Genomic DNA, 9,641 nt, shown 5'->3' with positions numbered 1-9,641 from the left:
TAGGACAGGAAGTATAGAGGCAGCTTGTGCCTACAGGGAAGGGATAAGAAAAATAATAAGCAATACAACAATAACGTCTTACGTTTGTAGATTGCTTTAGCAGAATACTTTCCTCACTGGAACATAGACATCTTCAAAATAAGAAATTTGTCTTAATTAATCTTCCTTTACTCAGTCCTTAACATAATGTGTGGCTCATATTAGGAACTCAGTAAGTATTAACTTCATGGACATACCAAAGAACAGTTGATGAAAGAATTTACTATTTTATTTCATTTTTGCCATAATCCTACAAGTTTGGATTTATTTTCTTGATTTATATATTAAAAACTCAAAACACATGGACATAAAAGGAAGTATCGAGATCACATTAGTCAAAGAGCCAGAGATGCAGACCAAGTTTTCTGTCCTTCGCCAAAGTCTTTTTACAGTAATAAGGCTCATGTTCTAGGGTGAAATAGGGTTGGAACAGATTTTGAAATGAAGCTTAGATTTATGTTTAGAAAGGAAAAGAGAAAGATGTGCTTTCTTTTATTTTTTAAGGTCAATTGCTATATGTCAGCAATCACCACAATAATTTTGTATGAAAAAAAAATCCCTCAAAGTTAGCGGCAGATAACAATAAGAATTTATTCTCAAGATAATGGGTCTGCAGGTTAACCAACTACAGATGGACTGATCTAGGCTGGGATTGGCTAGTGGCTCTGCTCCAAGTTTCAGGTTGGGCTAAGCTTGGATCCTCACTAGGTGCTGGACTCAGAGCTCTTCCAAATGTATTCATTCTAGGGCCCAGACAAAGGGCCATCAGCTACCTAGGTGAGTTATTCTCATGGTGAAGAGGGAAGAACCAGAGATAAAACCATCCTTAAAGGTACATTTCAAGACTCTGGTTACATCTTTACTGCTAATATCCTGCTGACCAATATGGTAGTCAGAATGGGCCCCAGAGATGCCCATGCCCTAATTCCTGGAACTTGTGAATACATTATGTTATACAGCAAAAGGAACTTTACAGGTGTAATTAGGATTACAAACTTTAAAATAGGGAGGATGGCCAAGATTCTCTGGATAGGCTCAATCTAACCACATGGGTTCGTAAAAGCAGATAGCTTTCTTCAGCTGGAGTGAGAAATGTATCAAAATAAAAAGTTGGAGAGATTTGAAGCATAAGAGAAACTCAACACACCACTGCTGGAGGGGGCCACATGGAAAGCCTGAGAAACAATTCAGACAGTTCATAGGAGCAGACTGGTTCCTAGCTGTCAGCCAGCAAGGAAATGAAAATTTCAGTCTTACATTCACGAGGAACTAAATTTGACCAGCAATTTGAATAAGCTTGGAAGCACACTCATCCCTAGAACTTTCCTATTAGGGTCCAGCCCTCTCATAAACCTTGATTTAGGCCTTGTGAGACTCTAATCAGAGGACCCAGTTGAGCCCACTGAAGTTCTGACTTACTGAAACTGTGAAATGAGATTATAAATGGAAGTTGAAGTCAATAAGTTTGTGGTGATTTACAACAGCAATAAAAACTACTATAGCCAATGAAAGTCATGTAGCCAAGCCTAAAGTCAAAGGTCAAGAAGGCTACTCTCTCTATCATTTGGCTATGGCCAATCTTAAATGTTATATTACAGGACAGTGAAAAATTGGAGCCAATATTTTAAAATTCCCCAATAGAACTAAAGTAAAGGAGAGCATCAGCTGTCCAGAGGAAGTTTAGCTAAAATTATTGGGAGGTCGGGAGGCTAGTGAAAAAAAAACTTCTCTAAGGTACAATAGCCCAGAAAGGAGAGATATTTTAAATAAGTTGTTAAACCAGAGAAGCTATTGAATGATTTTTGGAAAAAGTAAGTTTGACCTGAATTGGGTAGGGGTAGCTTGTACACTTCGTTGAGAAACAAGGGACTATTTGGTGGGGAGTAAAAATTAACACTTGAAGATGAATATTCTGGGCAGAACCCACAACCAACTAAGGTTCCACTGGTTGTTCAGCTTTGTATAGTTTGCCCCTTGAGATTTTCTCATCAATTTATGAATGTATGTTTGTATTTCACAGGGTGGATTCTAAATATTCAAGGCAGGAAATCCAGGAACGGTATGGAATGCATGGCTATAGTCCCAAGATTTATAAAGAAGTATCTTCTCTTTTCTGTTAGAAGGTGGTGGCATAAATTATTGTGATAGTGCCTCCCAAGGGCCCAAGAACACGTTGAAAATGGGTCCTTTAAGGGTTTTAAGGAGAGGATTATTTTTGGACTCCTTTTTATGTTCTGCCTTGCACCTATAATTCTGGCTGGCTGGTGCAGTGAGCCACCTAGCAACCAGTGCAAAGGAGCCAGGTCAAGCTTCTTCCAATAAAATAGAGTTAAGTTTCTCTAGGGAAACCCTGTTTGGAGACAAGAGCTGTCTATAGATATATGGTTGATAACTTAGGTACAGCTCCATGCTAGACCACGCACTTTTATCATCAAATTTATAAGACTTGGGAAATGCAGATAAAGCAACCTACCCAAAGATGAGTCACCTTTATGTGTTAGGAAACCTGTGTCCATTTCCACCTCTAAGAAAAATGAGATCCTGTGTCTGAGAAGATGTCTTCCCTAGTGGGGACCTGAAGAGCAATGGTGAAGTGTCTCAGATTCTGAATGGGTATGAACCCCAGTTCTTCTCCATCATAACTGTGTACTTTTGGGTAAAGTACTTAATCCCATTAAACCTAATGCTATTAATCCATAAACAGGGCCTATCATAGTAGCTTCCTCATAGGCAGAGAGCTGTTCTGAGGATCAAATAGTAGCTGTGGTTATCATGATTCAGAGCCAAGCAAAATCTAATCAGCTGAATTGCAGGAGAAGAGGTTTAAGGTTGACATAAAAAGGAGCTTCCTAGAAGAAAGAGTTACAAATCTTACTGCAAAAATTTATGGAGACTCCTTCCATGAAGGCCTTTGAAAATAATCCAACTATAAAATTATATGACAGAAGTGTCTGGCCATTCAAGAATTTATATAGTCTAGTGATTGTCATCACCTCAAAGTTACCACCTTGGGAATTTCTATACTGATTCCAATGATATTACTTCCGGGCAAATGCTCTTTGGCCCCTCAGCACAAAAACAGCCTTTAGAGAATGTAATGCACTCCCTTGACACCCTTTTATAAAGGGCTGTTGTCATTTTTGAAGTGCCGATGTGACTTAAACACAACCAAAAATCATTCAGAGCCAGTGAAAAGAGGTGGCTACACAGTGAGAGACAAAATTATACATATTTCAAGCACTTGTACTGACATTTGCATTCACAGGTTCTAGATCATGACTAGATTAGAAATAAAATTAACTTTGTTGTATATAGATTTAATACAATTTCAAATCCATTTGTTTATGCTGTAAGTGAAGTTGTTTTAATCCACTTGTTTATGACTAAGACCCAAAAAAGTTGTTTTGATATAAGTATGAATTTAGTTGTGCCAGGGTGTTACCCTTCTACATCTGTTGTTATTGATAAGCAGTCAGCAGCCCAGCTGGTGAGGAACCCCACTGGGGTTTTATTGAACAAATGGAAAAGCACCTAGGACAAGGGGACATTTAGACTATAAATACTGAGAATTTGTGAGGACTATTTGAGAGTTTCAGTTTGGGTGAGGTGACCCTTGGCTAACTTCAAAACTCTCCAAAGACCCTTGAGACATTTGCTCCTACCATGGGCAAGGCTACTCTTTGGTTGGTTGTAGTGTTAAGCAATGCAACTGTCTAAGGAGTGACAACCCTCAACCCAGTTTAGCCCACCCACTAACACTGGCATCTTTGCTCCTTAGGAATGTGCTCTAGCAACAGGGGACTTTTGCTTTTGTACTGGCAGCAGGAAATCAGCTCTAGGTTAGTCACCATTTCTCCCAAGTGCCTCCTTATATAATATGGTCCACTTACAATTAAAATTGGACTTTATTCCTTCACCTCTCCTTACCTGGAACAATAGTGTGTAGTGTGTGTCATTCTAGTATGAGTCTAAAGACCTGAGAGCCAGGAGAGTCAATGTTATAAGTTCTAGTCCAAGGGCAGGAGAAGTTTTAGCTCAACAGTCAGGCAGGCAGTTACTTCTTACTCAACCTTTTTATTCTATTCAGGTCTTCAATTAATTGGGTGAGGGCCACTCACATTAGGGAGGGCAATCTGCTTTATTAAATCTACCAATACAAATGTTAGCTTCATCCAAATACATCCTCACAGACACTCCCAGATTAACGTTTGACCAAAGGTCTGGACCCATCATGGCCTAGTCGAGTTGACACATAAGATAAATTATCACATCCTGGCTGTTTTTAACCATGGCCTGAAGTTCTCCTAAAGGACTAGTTCCCATTTGTAACTCCCCCTTTGGGGAGAAAGGGCACTGTGTACGCAAAGGGGAAGCTCTGGCCCCTATTCTGAGTTTAGGCTAGAATTGGTAGGTTGGTCAAACAGCTGCTACCCCTCCCCACTTCTGTTCCTGTGTGGAAGTCCCTGATAGTTGTGCCCAACTTTCTTTCCTCATGAATATAAGGCCATTCTCTGAATTAATTCTTGTGTAAGAGTTTTGGATAGGACAATCAATCAACAGAAGTTAGCATGCAAGATGAAATATTTGCCATCAAGACTCTTAGCCAGGTCCAAGTAGCTCAGAAAATAGATATTTTATGTGCTGCCTCCTGCAGTATTTTTTAAATGACAAGAAACATATTTATAATACGCATAAGATTCTAGGTGTTACTCCTCTAGAATCAGAACACCCGTAAAGTTAAAACGTCAGAGATCATTTAATTCGTACTGCTCAGTTTGCAAAAGAGCAGATGGAGTTCTATTGTAGACAGCCTCTCTGTCTCTGTCTCTGTCTCTGTCTCTGTCTCTTTCTGTCTCTCCTTGTCTCTGGCTGTTGGGCATCTGGAACCATCTTACAAATGGATGATTCCTCAGTTCATGAGTCTCAGTAGGAGGCAAAGTTTGACTCTCACTTTAGTCAATGAAAACACCAGATTTTACATTGTCATCCTCTCTTTCAGCTAAGGCATGAGCATCCGGGGCTCTCCCAATCAGATGTACTTGCCCAGCGTTATGAATCGAGAGCTTGTGGGGTGAAGAAGTGGGAGGATTGCTTGCTGGTGGCGGGACATGGCAGCAGTGTTTTCAGGAACTCCAGGCTCCATGCTGCAATGGTGGCGTTCTCATTCAGTTCCAGAGGCAAAGATGGTATCCTGACTGGTTTTGTCTCATGGTCCTGGTTGCTGCAGACATCCCATGTTCCTGAGCAAGCCTTTCTTTATGGCCTTCCTGGCTATTCTGAGAGCTTACCATGTCTTCTCAATAAAATAGTTACCTGCCTACATCAGCCAAAGGTTTTATTTTTTGTGTTGTTTTTTGTTTGTTTTGTTTCTTGCAACTAAAAACCCTGACTAATATGTGACCCACTGGGACAAGCACTCAATAGGTTTTGTGACAGAGCTGGGATTGGGTCCATGTAACTTCCAGCTCTATGTTATTTACAGGGGGCACAAGTCTTGCTCTTGTTATGCCAATGCAATTTCTAGTTCTGTTCTCTACCTTCTCCTGGGAAACACCATACTAGGAAAGCATATAGGATCAGTTTCACTCAAAATTGTGAGTAACAATTTAAGCACCCATATTAGTGAGAAACAGGTTAGGCAGCAAGCAACCTAAAACTCATCAATGGCTTAAATAAGCTAGAAGTATATTTGTTTCTTACATAAACTAGAGCGGTGCACAGTGAGAGCTTTGGGGCTCCAGGCTGTTACAGATTGAGGCTCCTCTCTCTCATCTCACCTTCACCCTTAGCACTAGGGGTCTGACTTGCGATATGTTGGTAGTCAATATTTTCCTGTAGACAGATGGCCAACAAAGCCTAAAATGTTTCCTATCCAGCTCCCTTCTTTTTAAAAAAAGTATGAAGACACTTGTTAAATTCTTCCTCAAGTTGCTATAATAAATATCATAGACTAGGTACCTGAAACAGCAAATTTTCTCACAGTTCTAGAGACCCGGAAGGCCAAGGTCAAGGCACCACTCAGTTTGGGTGAGAACCAGCTTCCTGGTTTGCAGATGGTGACTTCTTGCTGTGTCCTCACATGGCAGAGAGACAAAGAGTTCTAGTCTCTTCTTCTTACAAAGACACTCATCCCATCATGGGGGCTCCAGCCTCAAGACCATACCTAAACCTGCCACCTTCTAATACCATCACTCTGGGAGTTAGGGCTTCAAAATATACATTTTGAGGGGACAGAAACCTTTAGTCCATACACCACCCAATGCCAAAACTTTGTGTGGACACCATTCTTTGTTTATATGGACTCAAAATAGGCTCTTTTTCCCCCATCACCGTTTATGCCCTCTATGCCCTCTGTCATCTCCACCTGACTCCTTCTGTCCCCCCACAGTCACCACACTGTTGCCCATGTCCATGAGTTCTCTCTCTTTTTCTTTTTGCTCAGTCCCTCCACACACACACACACCCCAACACCCCTTCCACCACCAGACCTGTCTGCCTGCTTTCAGAATAGGCTCTTATGGCAGGTGGGTTCAGGGCTACAGAGCAGACATCTCTGGACTTAAGCAGCATTGACTATGCAGTTCTGACCCTCCAGCACCAACAGTGGGTGAGTGATTTGGAAAAGGGAGGGTCAACTCTCAGTTCAAGTTACAAAGCCAAGGCAAAAACAAAATTCTGTCTCGGAGTGGTATACAACACAATTATGTTCTCTGGCCACAGATGGCAAACGCTGGGCACAGATGCTGCAGTGCCAGGAAATGGAGGCTTTTATCTTGAACTTTTCCAGCCAAATTTAATCTGATTGTATAAAAGGACTGCATTGTAAATCTTAAGTGCATGAAGAATTCTGACTGTCTTGGCCTTGGTTCCTCTTGAATTCATCAGAAATGACTCTGTGTTCAGTATCTCCAAACCTCCCAAGAAAAATAAAGGATTTTCTATACTAAGAAGGAGATTATTTAACATCTCTCAAAGCCAAGATTTTATCCACTAGTAGCTTCATTGATCATCTACAACTCTTTCCTCATTTCCCTGTTTGTCTCCAATTCAAGCCAGCAGAGGCAATCAGTGGTATTCATGTTAGTGACTAGTATTTCGTAATGGGTTATATTCTCTATTTCATGCCAATGCAGAGACATGGTAATTATGAAAAGCCCTCTGTGAATAGGTTGTTTATTACTGATAGTATCCTGTAACCAGAACAGATACCTTAACTTTTAATTATCTTCTCCTTCAGATTCTGGAAACAATTCTGTTTGGCTACAGAATCTCCAGGACATCTATCATTTTTAGGGGCAGGCCTCCCACCTCTTCGAACACATAAAGAGTATTTCTTTCCCCTCAACATTGGTCAGTCAAGATTAGCTTGTAAGAGTTCAAGTCTTTTCACATCTCAGTAATTACATCTTCATCAGTCTGGGGAAGGAGTGGGCAGCCATAATGAGAGCAACAGAAATAACAGTAGCTATTGGCAAAACATTCCGGCAATTGCAAAACATTTTTACCTAAACTATTAAAAATTAACAACCTAAATCTCCCAACCCAACCTTGTGCCACTTGATCCAGCCAAAATGCCAACCCTGAGCAAATAATGCTTATTGCATTAGTTTTCTATAACAGAAAACATAAAAAATCCTATAGTGGTCTCAGTAAAAGTTCAGCAACTCTTCTCAAAGAAAAAAGAGGAAAATAGATCCAGGTATGTTTGATGGAAATCAAATGACCCAAAAGGATGGGCTGAATTCATAGACAAGATTACACAATGGGTATGCTAGGAAAATTGAAAGCATTTATTTTTTTTAATTATTTTTTTTAAGGCAGAGAACAGGCTCCCAATATTGAAAGAACACCTGATGCTTCTAGTCTCTGGCTGTGAAACAAGAAGCAAGGTTGGCAGCTGTGTGAGTTCAGGGTGGGTTACTACTGCTGTGCTTAGGCAGGGAAACGACTGTGGGGGGCGACGTGGCTCCCTTCGGGAAAAAAAACAAGACCAGCCTCTCCGCTGCTGCTCTACATGGCATGATAAAACATCTCAGCCAGCTTTTAGCACTGGTGAAATGCCATAGACAGAATTCTGTCCTTTACAGCATTGGGTTCCTGAGCCTGGGTCAGCTCACGTCAATGAGAGAAGGTGTGTTCTATGACCCTGAGGTTTCAAGGACTCCCCGAGGAGGACAAGTGAGTTGGCATGAGCCAAAGCTTCCCTCTTTCCATGGTTGACACAGACAGTTGTGTCCTGGCCCAGGACTATTTCAGCAACCGAGCTAACCTGCTGGAGGAGGGCTGGTCCCTCACACTCGCCTCGGTGGTGGTGGGAACATGAAATGCTGAGGTGGCTGGTTCTGCTCTTTTTTATTTTTTTTGGTAGTAACAAAGTTTATTATGTTTAACTTACAAATGTTGGAAACAAACCAGAAAGATAAACTGAGTTCATTTGAACCCACCAAAGTTTCTCTAAAATAATATACACATTGTTCCATATAACAATTATAAAATTACTGGTTTATCAATTACTGTTACTTTACAAACAAAAGTCACTTTCATGGCTAGCATATCAATCTTAGCGATTGTGAACAGCCTGTGTAAGCGCCATGTGGTTTCTGTCCTACCCTTGGCCTCTGCTTACCTCTCCAGTTTCAATTCCTGCCTCTGCTACTTCCCTTTACACGTTGCTCCAGCCACAAGGAGCTTTTTGTTTCTGTGAAACACTGTGCTCCTCCCTCTATCTCAGAGACTTTGCATGTCCTGCTTCATCTATTCACAAGTCACCCTCATTTTTGGTTACCTACCTTCCATCCCGTCTTCAGGTATCTGCTTAAAACGTAATTTGCTATGCAGTTTCTTAGCACCCTGTACTTCCCTTGTCTTTACCATAATAATGGCAACACAGGGTTCTAGGCCCTGTTCTAAACTACACATTCACATATAATACACATATATGTGCCTGTAGATCTGTGTATGTATAAATGAATCTATCATCTATCTATAGAAACAGTAGCCAGATATGGTAACAGTCAAAGCAGAAAAAAAAAAAAAAGACATACAAAACATAATATATGCAGAGAAGAGTTTCAAATCCTAATAAAATGGAGATAGAGAAAAAGACAGAGCACCAACCAAAAGTGCAGATTCTTTTCAAAAGAAGAAATCGGGAAATTATGACTTGGGATCTTAAAAATTGCTTTACATTTTGTAATATGAAAAATTATGTAAGTTTTGAACTGGAAAGTCTTTTATATTTCTTCTAAGTCTAAGATTCTCTATGCATTCCAAATGGCTATGTAGTAATGAATAATTTTGAAAGTAATAAGTGTTCCGCCAGCATTCCACTCTTCATCCTGTAGCTAAGTTGGAACACTTATTCTAACAGACTCATCAGATATGTGCACAGAAGCACACACAACACACTCACACAAGTTCATGTGCTGACACTCACACACATATTTTCCTGAAATATCCAATGAATAGAGATTAAGGACATTCGGGGAATGTGACATGGGGAGAGACTGGTTAATCTGTTAGTTACTGAACACTCTCCTCTGTAAACGAACAGAATAAAATAAAGCATTATATTTGGGAAAATATTGATGCACTGACAATTG

Source organism: Miniopterus natalensis, chromosome 3 (assembly GCF_054644295.1).
Source record: "Miniopterus natalensis isolate mMinNat1 chromosome 3, mMinNat1.hap1, whole genome shotgun sequence".
NCBI classification, from domain to species: Eukaryota; Metazoa; Chordata; class Mammalia; order Chiroptera; family Miniopteridae; genus Miniopterus; species Miniopterus natalensis.
The sequence above is the reverse complement of the archived record's forward strand: the minus strand, read 5'-3'. Positions refer to the sequence as shown.